Genomic DNA, 15,910 nt, shown 5'->3' on the forward strand with positions numbered 1-15,910 from the left:
CAAGATTTGACTAGCATCAGCACGAGTTAAAATTATCGATTTCAGTCAATTTTACCGTTTATCTACACTTTGTGCTATAGTGTATTGTAATGACGTATGTATCTAATTGGAAGGATATGACATTCAGTCCTCGTCTACTTGTAACAAGAATTCTTAATTTGCAAATTGCAATTTCTAGCTAACTTCAGATTGCCGCTGTATCAAGCAGCGCGCTCTTTGTCGAAAACAATTAAAGTTGCAAATTAAAAAAAGGGAGAAACAAAAAGTGGCCACTAAAACAGAAGTCCTAAATTATGTATTACTCTCGACTACGCACGTAGCAACGAAATTGTCCGTTCGTGATCTGCCTAGAGCGTTCGTCTTTAAATAAAAAGCTAATTTCAAGTTTCTGTTTTGACAAATTTAATTACAGCCATAGTTGGGAGATAATCAAGTGAAGTTCTCGAAAAGGCACTAAATCCAACCCTATAACCATTTGTCCTTATGAATCTCGGCACGGTGACTAAGCATTCTCGATCCTCACGTATATGACATTTTCAATTGCGTTCTAATTTCCCGAGCTATCATACATAATATTCCTTTTCTCTCTGTTGCAAATTGATACGTAGGTTAGAAAGAGATGTGAATTAGGATGTACCACTTGGAAAGTCGTGTGTGAAGCAGTCAATTATTCGTCCAATCAAGCGTTTCCAATTTTGTTCGGCAATTCTTCTCCACAGTGGCTATTTACTTTGATGAAGTCTGCTCTGCTGAGTTCTTATTTTGAAGATATTGCTTTATTCTTTTTCATGTTTGATGGCTCTTTTCGCCGTTAATAAATGCAATCGTATAATTTATGCGGAGATAGCTAATTAAGGGCGGTATCGCGCGAAATGTGAACCCAAAATTTTATTTATGTCTATTATGCACGAGTCGGCAAAGTAAAAGTGAGTTGGGACAAACTGTAAATAATGCCTTAAAACGAGGCACATATACAGCAATAAATTTAAATATAAGTGCGAATTGTCCAGTAGCACTTTATGGTTTCTTCCTTGTAAGTTTTACACTTTGTCTTCATAAGATGTGCCAAAACGATATGAAAAATATTATATTCATAATTTATCAGACTATTAATTTACTTTTTCGCCCCGAGTTCGGAGGTCTTCAGCTGGATTTACAGCGAATTCCCAAGCCGCTCGTATAAATACCTGAATCTGATTACTACTTCAGCACTTTATATAAACCGAAAGTACTTCCCCAAACTTTCGCGATAATTTAAATTTATCATTAAAATAAAATCGGTGTTTCAATTTAAAGTCTCACCTTCAAGACGCAATGTTTCATTATCGATTTTAGAATAAAAAACGAACTTGGAAGCGCGGAATAGGAATGAGTTATGATCGCGCTCATTCCTGTATTGGTGTTAACGCGCGTATAATTTACATAAACGTATCCAGTATCCATATAAATTTAAACGGTGGCGCGGTGGGTAAATTATTATTTAATTTCTCAAAAGGAGAATTAACATCAATTACGTCGGTATGGTTTCTTAAGCCTCTATTTCGACGCTAGCTTAAAAACAGTCACGAGAAAAGACTCGAGAAAACAAAGGAGGGAACGTAGTAATTCGGAAGAATTTACTTTCTCTGCTAAAAGGTACTTCTCGCCGTTTCCACATTGAGCTGCCCGGAATTAGTGTTCATCTTTTTAAAGGGCTTAAACTTTTTGATGTGTTAAATTCCCTTTAGTTGTATCTTTTTGTTTTATGGTAAAACCTTTGTAATGTAAAAAAAAGGTCTCACACCTCGGATAAATAAATGAAACAATTTTCGGCGGTTATTTACATTCATGATTGTAGGATTTTCGCCGCAATATTTTAGACGATTGTGGGGGCGAATCATATTTTAAATTATTTTTTACTCTAGGGATTCAACGTGCACAAAGAAATTAAAATATTTCTGTACCTACATTTGATATTTATTCCTTATTTGAGTTTTTTGGGTGGTCCTAATATAATTATTGCACCGCTGATATAGTAGAGTCACTGATGTTTATGTACCAATCCAATTGCCCATTACCACAATATTGTTCTCTGTAATCATACCCGATCTACCTCAAATGCATATACTGAAGCATCAGAATTTAGCTAAACGCCACGTTAGTAGCTTCGGGCTTTGCATATATTCCTAGATATATTCCGTACGGTACACGCCCGAATGAACTAAACACCATTATTAAGCGGAGGTGCTGAAGAAAAGCAAAAATAGTGTTAATAAAAACAATGTTATTCAATGTATTATCTGGTAGTGTTGTAATAATTCTTTATAGCGTTCAATCTAAAGAAACGCTAACACCTAAGCTGCCGGTGCAAGTTTAAGAACGGCATACTATTCATGAGAACCAATAGAGGTCGCCACTGACAAATTGCATTGTAAAATTATATCAAACTTTGAGAATGACTCCTGGGCTTATACAATCATTTTTAGCGCATTTTTGGTAACAAAAAGGAGCTTATCATTTCACTTTGTCCGGCTGGCTGGCTTGCTGGGCGGATTGAAAAACTTTTGATCTAGACATCGTAGAGAGGTCCGGTTTTTTGCATTATCTCCGTCTTGTCGAGTTATTGGCGCAATGGACATTCATTAAGCCCGTAGTGGTTGCGTTTAATTAGAATTTGCGAAATAACTAACGCCGCTTGAAAACTTGTCCGTGCGTATATCGATTTTAAGCCGATCCGATTGACGTAGAGGAATGGCTTTTTTATAAAATATACTTTTGGCATTGCCTAACTACGGTCACTAATATGACTTATCTAGGATAACTACTTCAAGGTGAAAACTAATCAAAATCATAACACGGTGATGAGTTTTACAGTTTGTGGTATAATTTTGGTTAAAAATATCGTATCCAGGTCTGAGCGGTTTTTAGCGTAACACAACGAAGTTGAGGTAACGCTTATGTGCTCGTGTTTCCGTCTGTCCGTCCGCCCGTCCGTCCGTCCGTCCGTTCCATCGAGATCTCGGCCCCTGGGACACCTAGAGACTTCGGGTTTTCGCTAATTGATAGCTGCTATGGTCTATATTTGCCCATTTCAGACAGTTTTATTGCACTCTCTATTTTGCGCAGACTGCGCATTGCCAACTTTCTTATTTATGGAGATATTTCTTTGAAATTTTAACCACAGATGCTTCTAGTAAAGGCAAACATTTCACACATAGTAAAAATTATGTAGACATGCGCAGTGACTGCGCAATGCCAACTTTCTTATTTATGGAGATATTTCTTTGAAATTTGAACCACTGATGCTCCTAGTAAAGGCAACAACTTGTTGATTGCAGCGTTATCGGAGATCGGGGATTTCATTGAGGCAACTGAAGACGTCTTGATTATGGGAGACTTTAATTTCCCATTAACTGTCGGAAATCGGGTAGAGAAATTTCTTCAAGAGAAATTCAATATAGTGATCATCTCTCCCCGAACAGTGACAACGAATGGCGGAACAATAATTGACGGAGTTTTTGGCAAAATGGTCAACTACACTGTTGATTGTTCGGTTTACGAGTCGTGAAAATTAATAAAGAAATATATGTTTGCATAAACCTTATTTTATAATTAAAATTTTCTGATAAAATACTGATTGCTAATGCAGTACTGATCCGTCACGCCAAAAATGCGCTGAAGTCTCATCGATGCACATACGAGGACTTTTGTAATTTTTTAGCGTGATTTTTGAAAATTTGGCGCAGAGACCAGATCTACTGTCGAAATTCTCCGGGTATGCTCAGGGGTAGAGATCATGGGGGAGCAGGGGTAAATTTTTTTTAAATTTTTTACTTCACTGCACCGTTCTAGCGCCGCCTCTGAGCATCCTCTGTCAATTTCGAGGGCAGATATGGACTCTACTTGCTACGCCCCCGATAACCCCCAAGTAGGATTTCTTCAGCTTGTCATATAACGAGCGATCAAAAAAGGATTGACAATCGAGTCGCCGCTTTTTGATAATTACAATATTGCAGGTATGACAAAATAAACAAAAACAAACAGTTTTTTCTAAACAAACCAAATTCCCCTATGTATCGTTTAAATTCACCACGTCAAAGCATTATAAGAATATTAACAAATGAACGTCAAAAATTTTATTTGCGTTTTCGACTGCAATATTATTTATATAGACAAAATTTCCACCTTGTACCTAAGTATACAAGAGCAGAAGGGCTAGGTATTTCAGTTTGAACAAAAAAACATGCCTTGAATTTGTTGAATTATAAACTCTGGTAATAATGCATAATCGTTTTTTTTGTGTACCTTTAAATGTAATTTAATCTATGTCAACCAGCTGTTTTTTATAAGCAAAGGAATGTGCATAACGTCATGAAAGCCAACATATAAAAATAATTTTTCGTACTTCCGAGACTAAAGTGACAACTTCACTCCATTATGACAAGTACTGAAGTGTCACTTTTTGTCCCGCCGGGATTAAATTTTACGAAAATCCCGGAAGGATGAAATTACTAACAAAGCAATTTCAGTAGGTTGTTCCACATTTTGTATGCGGCACTATTTCTTAAACGCATCGTACTGCTGTTCATATAGTTTTTTGAATTTCGGTGGTATCAATTCTTTACCTACTTTGGCTGCTTTTTATCAATATCAAATACACCTTTGTCACCCACCACCAAAATTATGACACTAGCAATGACAGTTCCTATGGTAACTGGTTGAGCAGCGATTTTTTGAAAGAACGCGTTCTCTAACTCCATACATATTAAGTGTTTCAGTTTCGGAAGTACGAAAAATATCGTATATACCTTGGGACTGAAGTAGTGGTCTTAATCCCTCAGGTAAATTATGGCCCTCCCTTCGGTCGGGCCATATCATATTATATCATATATTTATTCGTTGTTGCTTTACCTTATAGTAGGTGGCAACACCATGTCCCTAATACATACAAACAATAAACTTAGCACAAATACTAAAATTACAAAATGTATAACATATTAAAACAAACCGACACATTTAAAAAACACATTAAAAGATACATTCTAAAATTGTGACGAACATGCAATAAATATTTTAAAAGGTTTCAAATGTTTAAGTATTCATTTAGGTGATAGTACGCTTTTTCTACTAGAAATTGTTTTAATGCAAATCTAAATTTTTGGTAGGTTTATTTGGCGGTAGTGCATTAAAAATTTGACACGTTCGAAACGTTAAATTTTTTTGAAACAATGATGATCTGTGTTTGCCAGGGTTTAAGTACATCTTCTGTCGAGTATTGTAAACATGTTCAGGATTAAAAAAAAACGATTTCTTTCTAAACCCTAAGCAACATATCTCCAGAATGTAGGTGTCTATTACCGTCAATATCCTTAATTCTTTGAAAATCGGTCTGCACGACGTATTGAAAGGTAAAGAGCATATAATTCTAATAGCGCGTTTTTGCAGAACAAGTATGCGCTGAACGTGAGTGCTGCCACCCCAAGTACATATATTGTACCGAATATGAGAGTGAAAGTTGGCGTGGTACAAAGTCAGTAACGTTGATTTGTTGCATAGCTTCTTAAGAACGCTTAAAGAATAGCAACAGTTTCTAAGTGATTTGCAGACAGTGTCAATGTGAGCAAACCAACCCAAGTCAGAACGTACAGTAAGCCCAAGCATTTTGGTTGTCTTACAGCACTTGAATTCATTTAAATCATATTTTTTTAAGCCAAACGGAATCACAGTAGTTTTGGCAGCGTTAAGTATGATATTATTGTTGCTGCACCATGTGCATCCATAAACTTTACCTTCGGGATTAAAAGTACTACTTCACTCCCGCGGTGTATAATATACTATAATTTAGAGTATACACAAACCAAATTGTGTAAGTAGATAGTACCACCTACTCAACACGATGTGGCAGCACAATTTATTTACCACAAAGATAATACTTTACTATCTTTCGATTCGATTTTAAAACATGCTGCGACCTCTGATATTGAATAGCTGAATCATGGTTGCCTCATTTTATAAATGGTTAAATTTTTTAATTCGTATGCCGTCCTTAAACAATGTACTCGTATTTGTTATATCGGATTTTTTACTATTAAGTTTTTGCCATCAAGGTTAATACCTAAGGATAAATATAATGGCGCCTAACAGTATACCTCTTCTTTTGCTCAAATTTTATTTTGTGGCCTACGCGCAAAACGCTTTCCTTTCTGCCTGTAACACCATTTGATAATCTGCCTGTAGCACCAGTTGATAATGGAAAAAACGGTCACGTTTCCAAAGAGAGCAATCGACAAATTAATGCCAAATGACCCCATTATCGCGAATCCGTTATTAGATTTTATCGCGACTTAATAACATTCTAGAGAATTCCCTACAGTTCTTTGTTTTGGTTTTTGGATTTGTATCGATAAAAGTTTGTTACGAAACTGTGGGAAACAATCTCTCCATTCCTGATATTAGTTTAAAGTTTTCCGAAAACATAGTATTTGTGGTACACATTAGTATCTACTGTAACGATTTAGAGTATACATTTATCTCCCATTATGAGTGTATTAATTTTAATACAAAAATACCTAACAAATTGCTTAATGGTGGATGATATAGGATGATGGAAAATAACGAATTCATGACATTGTGCTTGATTTCACAAAGCCGATTTAAAATTGTAAACGAGTAATGAGACGTCAATATATAGCAATGGAAAAGCTTCAAATCAATAACGTGTATTCATTGCATGAAGGCTCCGATTATATGCACTTAATTTAATCACATTCAACGTGTAGAATAAGTTACTCTGCTTACCTGACTCTCGCTTGTAATAATTTAAGGTAACAGTAAGCTTTCTGAATAACAATCAATAGCTGCGGCACATGCTTCACATACTAGACCTCCAACGGAACACAAATTTCCCCAATATTTAGTTTTTTAAGTATGTTAAGTCTTTGGGTGTTACAAATCTTTCCTTCGTAATCCGTCTTTCTTTCCCTTTCAGTATACCGGGTGGTGCACGGTAAGTAGGAACATGGGGAATTAGTTTTATGCAATATCCTGCCCTCCTGTACATTTTACAGAAAAAAAGAGTTTAAAGTTGTTCAGAAAATTAAAAGGTGCATACAATAGTATATTAAGAAATAAGTTTCATAAGTGGCGCGTTTATCGCACGAGTTCAAGTTTTAATGAGAACGAGTGCGATCGGGCGTTTTATGAAACAAGTTTCTTATACAATTTTTTCTATTGAGAAGATATTTTTTTGAATGGAAAACAGTGCGTTAATAAGAACTTTTTAAAACGAAATAGAAAAAAACTGTTTTACATGTTTTATTAAGCTTTTGGTATACCCGCAAATTTGAAAATAAATTTCAACATTTTTTTTAAATTTGCGGGTATACCAAAAGTTTAATAAAACATGTAAAACAGGTTTGTATGCACCTTTTAATTCTGAAGAAGTTTAAACTCTACAGTTTTTTCTGTAAAATGTACAGGAGGGCACGATATTGCATAAAACTAATTTCACACGTTAAATCCCTATATTCGAGCACCACCCGGTATATTTGAACTTTTCAATAGTTAACAAATTACTATACAAAAGGGTTGCAACACTGATCATGAATTTAGAATTATTACTTTCCAACTACATGTATTTTACTCGTGATAAATTTTCGATATATTTTATTTTTAATTATCGAACGCCTGAGTGCGGGGTAATTTGTTTAAACAAGATTTGTAAATTTCTCTTTTTTACAAGGATTTTCCGAAATGTTTCCGAATAAATTTTTCTTATTGCCAATCAATGAATTATGCGTTTATTCGAACTCATTGTGCAACCCGGATAGTGTTCATATTTTTCCTATCGTATCCAGGTGTTGATCAAAATTGTTTGGAATGTAATTTAGGTTTTGTTATAGAAGCTTGAAGTGTCCCCTTCAAGCGCTCCTTATTGGTGTTACACAGGGTGTTACATTTGTGTTTTTTTCTCAATCTTATCATCATTATGTTCGTTTGACCACAGGAAATAAAACAGGTTAATTTTATTAACTTTATGAGTGTTATTAAGCTCCATATGTACCTAGCTAGAAAAAAAATAAAATTGAAATCTCCTAATATATACAAAAACTTACCTAAATATAAGAATGTCTAACAATCTTCAACCTTAAAAGTAATAAAAACCTACAAATTTCATACAATTTAATGAACTTATCAAATTAAATACCTCCGGCCTACATTAACTAGTCAAAGACGATACCATATGTGGCGTGACAAGTCGTTCTAAAACAATATCACACAAACTATTATTGTGCGTGTTTATCACAGCAATAAATACACACGAAATAACAGGTAATAGATTGAAACATTACTAACTGTCCACTGCTTTGCTGGGTGGCATACCCAACGCTTTGGCTTTACTTCAAATGGTGTACGGTACTTGCATCCTTTTTCCAATCAAAGAATAATGGATAAATAGTAAACGTACACATCGTACGTATGATTACAAACATTGTTATGCAGTAGTTGTTGCACTATGACAACATTATAGTATTATCGGGAAGAAAAACTCTTGACATCAGTCGAAATAAAATATTTAAGCCATTAAAATTAAGCCAAATATCGTGGTAATTATGCCGCGTATTGTCCTGTAGTATAATTAATGACATACGAGTTAATTTCTATTCAGACCGTTAATAAAAAGTCAAATGGGTGGGATAATGTAACACGATTACATCATAATTTAAAAGGCAACAATGCGTTGTGTATATACAGCGTACATCGTAACGTTTTCACTTTCAATATTGCCCTAAAAGTAACCACGAATAGCTTTTAGCATTGATTTTCCTTTTTGCCAAAAACTTTTGCATGCTATCGTGTTTTATGTTGTTCACTTTGAACGTGTGATAAGAATAATAACGGCGGAACTAATGTAAAACGATAGCAATCTCGTGTTTAATTTTCGTACGTAATTCTCGCGAGCAAATTAACACGGGCGTTAATTTATACTATTCATATCCCCTTCTAGGGATGAACCGTTGCTGACCTCTAACGACTGATATTTCTTCAAAGGGTGCTCGTAACCTACATCAGCAGGATTTTGTAATCTTACAGAGTTCGCATTAATTAATTAACTAATTTGCATACAGTATGTGTACACCTTCTAAATTGTAGAAACCCAACGGCAGATCGTACGTATATGGTAGTTCGCCACGGCGATTTCTCAGGGAACGTTACCTAATGTAAATTAACGTTAACTAGGATTTGAAGATGGTATCCGGATTTAAGCATGAAATATTGCTGCGATATTCTGAAGAGGTACCTAGCAATGATAACATGAAACATCACCACGGGGGAGGCTCCGAGTTTGTGTATTTGTGGTATAGTGATAGTATTAATGGTCTATATTGCTGTGGTCCCACGTTGGGCGCCAATTAAAAAATGCTGTGTGCACCGGTCTGTCGGCCAAAAAGACCGTACACAAAACACCTAAACAAACCTAGCTAGCTCAAACCTTTATCTTCCTCGGAACAAAACTTCTCCCCAGCACAGAGGAGGAATTCGACTCTTTTCTCAGTTAAATTATTAACTTCTAACAGATAGTGGGTTAGACCAAAAACCATAAATTCCAAATCAATCTTAAGAATTTTGATTAAATAAAATAGACCTTGGGCAAGTATCCAAAGAAAACAGTAAATGAAAGGAAATGAAATCGTTCGAATGACATACACAGCAATTATTGTGAAAAATTACAAAATTCAAATTTAATTGTCACACACACAAAGAAAAAATATTACAAGAGACACAAACAATTATTACAAAGAAAAAAAAACTAAAATTAAAACTTAATTTTACTTACATTCGGTACATGTCCAAAACTGCTAATCCAAATACGTTACACACAAAAAAAAACAACAAAATTTCAAAATTACACAAAAAACACTCAAGTCGGCGCCGACCACCCCTTAGTGACGCACTTTACTGAAGGTCCAAACTTCCAAAACTGCCGCAACTCGGCTTGCCACTCCGTAAAACGGAAACTCCACCAACTTCCAATGCTGGCTGGCCTCTACACAATCCAAACTACTGCGGTAACTCGCCGAAGCGAAAATAAACAATCTTCAAAAACTGCCCTGACTGGCAACAAAACTGACGATAAAAACTTCACAACTCCAAAACAAACTTCAAACTTCTGCAGACGTGGATCTGCTCTCAACTTGGCAAAAGGCGATTTAAATTTCAACCAAACGTAGTTCTGCGTTGACAGTGGCAAAAAGCCCTTCCTCTTCTCAGTCCGTTCTATTTAAGGTGGAAACCCTTCTTCCAAATTACAAATTAAAACAGCCAATGATAAGCAGTTGACAACAGAAAATTTCCCCCCTAACGCACGTTAAACCAGAGGTAGAAATTATTTTTATAATCAATTTTTAACCGACATTAAGAGATAACACAAAATTAAAATACTAGGAAAAATAGAATTTTCTATCTTTTAAATACAATGAAAAGGCGATAAATAACATCCACCTGTCAATTAAATTAAGCGTTTACAATGATAACAGAATAAAAGCGATAAGTGCCACTTTGGGGATCTCACTTATCTTAAGAGATAGAAAGTTGGTTAAATGGAGACAAAGTTGCAAATTTCCGTGCTGAATAAGAATCTGAAAAGAAATTTGAAATATCTGCAATACTTTTGAAGATATGACAAAAAAACGAAAATTTCTGATTTTCGTTTTTAATTTTTTTATCATAAACTAGTCGTAGTAGACATTTCTAATTAGCACATTATTCGGACACTTTTTAATGGCATCCTGTTTTTAATTACGTTCAAGATGACGGAGAAGCACGTGGCAACTTTAGTTTTTCATATGGGCGCCATATTGAATTTTGACATTTTGGGATTACGTCTTTTTTTCTCTTTACAACGATATATCACACATACTAGTTCAGTAGCACATTTTTCCTAAAAATACAATTTTTCATTTTTTGAGAAGAGTGCTTTGGAAAAACAAAACGTTCTTTTGTTGCCAACAAAAGTTTGACAGTTTGACCCATCTGTCTGGTTGCAGCGTTGTCAGAGAAGTAGAAATTCGATTTTCATCTCAACCGCTTGCAAAATTGCCTGCTCATATTCATTGGGTCTATCACCATATTGCTGTCTACATCTTTTAAAAGAACCATATTCGCCCAAGTTTTTATGCAGCAAAGAAAAATACCTCAAACTAGGTTGTTGCCCCTCTGGATAATGCTGCAAATATGTTGCAGCAGTCATGTGAGCATTTCGATGAGAAGTGTAGTAAATTTGGATCATATCTCTTTGATCTGCATTTGAAAAAGGCATTTTCGCAATACAACTAGCATAAACCTAAATGACACTACATGAAATAAGTCAACCTTTTGTTCACAACAAAAGAACGTTTTGTTTTTCCAAAGCACTCTTCTCAAAAAATTAAAAATTGTATTTTTAGGAAAAATGTGATACTGAACCACCATGTGTGATATATCGTTGTAAAGAGAAAAAAAGACGTAATCTCAAAATGTGAAAATTCAAAATGGCGCCCATAAGAAAAACTAAAGTTGCCACGTGTTTCTCCGTCATCTGGAGAGTTATTAAAAACAGGATGCCATATTTGAAATCTCCATTAAAAAGTGTCGGAATAATGTGTTTATTAGAAATGTCTACTACGATTAGTTTATCATTAAAAAAATAAAAACGAAAATCAGAAATTTTTGTTTTTTTGAGATATCTTCAAAACTATTGAAGATATTTGAAATGTCTTTTCAGATTCTTATTCAGCACGAAAATTGGCAACTTTGCCCCCATTTAACCAACTTTCTATCTCTTAAGATAAGTAAGATCCCCATAGTGGCACTCGAAAAATGGACACTGTGTATATCGTTTCCCTTCTGTTTTGTTTCCTGTAGGGGTATTATCTGTATACCGTACTTCTGCATGATTCCCCTCAGGTTTCTCATTGCTGCCTCTTCGTAGGTACTCCTCACGTTCCAGGTTCCTATTTTCATAACTTCTCGCTCACTCTTCACCCAATGACTCTCCTTACCTTTTGCCTCCACCAGCTTCCGTCAACTTTCGTCGCAGTGACGTGTTACCCCATCTATGATTAATTTACGAAACTTTACAGCTACGTTTCTCCCATTTGCCATTTCCTGTCTTGCGATATCTCTGAGTTTGACCTGTCGCCCTCTCTTCAGCCACCAGGTGGTTATGGTACCGTTAAGTTTATTTTTGTTTCTGAGTACCTGCATTTTAACCTCATATGTATCTACCAACCACAAGCCAAAACAACCAAAAATGAAATAAAGTAGCTCGTTAGCGTAGCCCTTTGTCCCATTTTGTCCTTTGTATTGAGAGAATGCAGTTTACCCTTTTTGTTTGTAAATTTTGTTTGGATGGAGATTGGATCAGACTGAAATCCACCGGTGACTATGGACACTATTCTTGTAGGGTAATTCTGATTATAAATAGCAGTTGATCAAAGAACCTTTGTCGTACTCTTGAAGTTGAATTGCAATAAAGTACGGTTTTAATATAAAAACGTCCAGGTTTAATTTGGAGACGAAAAACATTTCATTTTATAAGAAAATCGTTTTTAGAATAAAATCAAGTATAAATGCGCTTTCTCATCATCGTTAGACTCACAGGGTGGATACGCAATTATATGGTATACTGAACAGGCAATTTCATTTATATGTAGAATGCGCTTTGTGTCATTAAAATACAAAGGCAAGTTAAACTTTATCTTCTGTACATTGAAAAATGCAATCTAAGGGTGCGTTTATGTTGAAGCCGCGATAAGTGATAAGAGCGCCGATACTAGCGAAGCATAGAAAAGTGTAAATGTACTTAGCATAGATCTGTTTATATTGGAGCAGCGCGTTAATCATTCTTGAGTCGCCAGCCAACGATAATAGCGTCGATAATCTCTGCACGCATTTTCTTCGCTCTTGTCGAGTATGGATGTAGAACTTTTAATCAGTGAAATTTTTGTCAGGCCTCCATTATCGGACCAAAAAGACAAAAACCACCATAAAAGGTTCATTCTGGACAAATAGTGAAAGGAGTTGGCACTAAATTGAAAAAAATAAATAGAAGGTTTTCGCCTTATAGTTAATAACTTTAGTGCATTTTCAGTGAATTGATCAGTAATTCCCAAAAAGTAGCACAAGCAGCCAAGAGGAGGAGGAGACAAAAAGAAAGGCAGGGAGAGGACAACAATAAGAAAAGGAGAAACAGACAGGAAGGAAACGAGACCAAAGGAGGGAGGCATCGGAAGCTAATGGGACGCCCGAGTGAGGGGCCATCACCAGAAGCCGAGTTCCCTCTAATGCAGATATTCCAATGGCGAAGCTGTGGTCGTACCCTTTCGGGTCGGACAACACCCAGTCAGCCCCTCCCCCCCTCCACAACCTCCCCAATCCACAAATTCCACCAAACTGTTTGGCATATGTCGCGACCCAACGCAATTGCAACAAAGTGGTGGAGATGCACGCCCATTAGTTTCTACCAGGGACACATACCCACGACAGTTGAGTAAATTCTGGGAGAGGCGGTTACGCCAGGCATATGCCAAAGTATCAAGGACGATGTAAAACTCGATAATGTACTGACTACTGAGCGATGAGTCCTGCGCTAATCGAAGCTCGAACATAAACACCGCATTAAAGCAGAGCGCGGCACTCTGCTCTTGTCGCTGCTCTCATCGACGCTCGTATCACTTATCGCGGCTCCAAAATAAACGCACCCTAACATATGTACGAGAGGGCTAAGAGAAGAAGAACGCTTTTGATCAAAAGGAGTTGTGCTAAAATGTTATTTACCGCATTTAAATGATTTCTGTGAAAGGAATTATATTAGGAAGGTTAAGGAAACGATTTCATGGATATGGTGTATGTGGTGAATTCACTACATCACGCTTGAGTTTTATAGCATTTTCACGATATTACTCAAAGCTGGAAATCTAATTTCACGGAATCGTGGGGAACGAGCTTTTGTAAGAAAATCATTTAATTTCGAATAAATACTGTGCAGAGAAGCAACCCCACGTTTGTTGGGCGACCTAAATGTATGCATTTCACGACACGCCCCAGTTATCTTAATTTGAATAAATTGGAAATCCGCGCAATTTAAAAGGTAGCCTGTGACAGGTACCTACTCCGGTTCCATCCTACAATCACTCATCGAAACGCTAATCGCAAAAGCTTCGTATTCGGATTAATGCAATGGCGTTAATTCAAACTCCCTTGGCAAATTGAGGCCTCATTTACTTGTGCTTCCACGGCACTTGTCACGTTCAACTTCGCCCTTCAGCCGACTTCCAAGTTCGAAACTAATCAGATTACTAAAACGGAATTTTTGGACGTTTTGTTTGATTCCCCTCAGACGTACTGACGGTAATAAATGCGCGAATAGGCAGCGAAGGCATTTTATTCGGAAATGAGATGAGAACCGCACTTTTATGAAATACAACCGCATTTTCTCCTGTCACTTTATTTATGGCTGTAACACTTTTACACTATGTTGTATTAGCCAATAGCAATTTAGTAATTGCAATTTTCCATTTCGTTGCACTGGCTTCACCTCGGGGATGATCTGGAAAGACTGATAACGGTATCCAATCTGTATTACCACCAAAAAAGGTAAAAAACAATGAAAGCAACCTCAATATTATTTGGAAAGGAATTGTTCCCAGAAATAGGTTATATTGACTTTATTTATAGTGGGATTTTTTGGTTGATGCGTGCACACTGCACGGATGACGAATTTTTGTTGCATTTTGGAGAAGAAAAGTGTTTGTATCTTTCAATTTCTGTCATCGTTCTAATAAATTATCTTTAGTTTTGCTGAATCCCTCTGTAGTTGTCTGTTACTAAATTGAGTTTGATTATGCATATGGTACTACTGTTGAGTGAGAGATAGTAAAGAGGCGCAATCATAACGTAAAAATGCGGTACATATTCCCCATCACACTCGCCGAAGCTACCCGTACCCCACCGTCCACACTAGGAGGGATGTGACGTAGTGGACGTGCGAAATCGACTATTTTAAACGAAATCGCCGAGGTACTGAAACATCTCGGGCCTGAATAAGCCTCATCTAAATTAATCAAGTTGCGCCTCTTTATATTTCTCACTCAACCGGTACTACTTATAGTCCAGTCAAATTAGCGCAATTTTGGACAAATAAAAACATTAATTGGTAAAGATCTGAATTTTGGTATACACATTTATTGGGACTTTCTATTGAACATACTAAAAGTCCCTGTCAAAATCTGTTGCGCTCGAGACGCCATCTTGGAAAAACGGTACGCTTTTCCAGTTTTTTGCCCATGTCTCGGAAATTATTACTGACACGAAGAAATAGTTTACATGAAAAATATAGTTTACTAAATTCCCTATAAAAAAGAGTATTTACATTTTTTTTGTATCTCCAGTACTTTAGCTGTAATCTCACGTTGAATACGTCAGAACGCGTTTAGACCCCGTATCGTAGTTATAGAAGGAGGCCGTCTTTTTTATGACTACACCGATAGCTGTAACAGAGCCAAAAAATGAACAGAATCGTCGTGCGATAAAGCATTCTAGCAATGACATAATGTTTGATGATACATCATGTTTTTTTCAAAAAGGTAAGCGAAAATGTGTAAAAGTGTTGGAGCAACGAAATGAGTTCTGAAGCTGAAGAATGCCTTTATAACGTGCCTGATAGTGAGAGATATTAAAACCGACATCGTTATCAGACCTTCAGAATTACCTTGACCCTGTTCGGACACTGAAGGCTCCCAGTCCACACTCAGTGCTCACATTGAAGATGAAAGTTCTATTGAGAGAGCGTTTTATGAGAAACCTTATTAAACGTGTCTCATACCAAGCTTGAGTGCGACGACTTCGCATATATTAGAAATACTGGTAGAATTTTCAATGAATTTAATGA

This window comes from Photinus pyralis, unplaced genomic scaffold, assembly GCF_008802855.1.
Source record: "Photinus pyralis isolate 1611_PpyrPB1 unplaced genomic scaffold, Ppyr1.3 Ppyr1.4_LG1, whole genome shotgun sequence".
NCBI classification, from domain to species: domain Eukaryota; kingdom Metazoa; phylum Arthropoda; class Insecta; order Coleoptera; family Lampyridae; genus Photinus; species Photinus pyralis.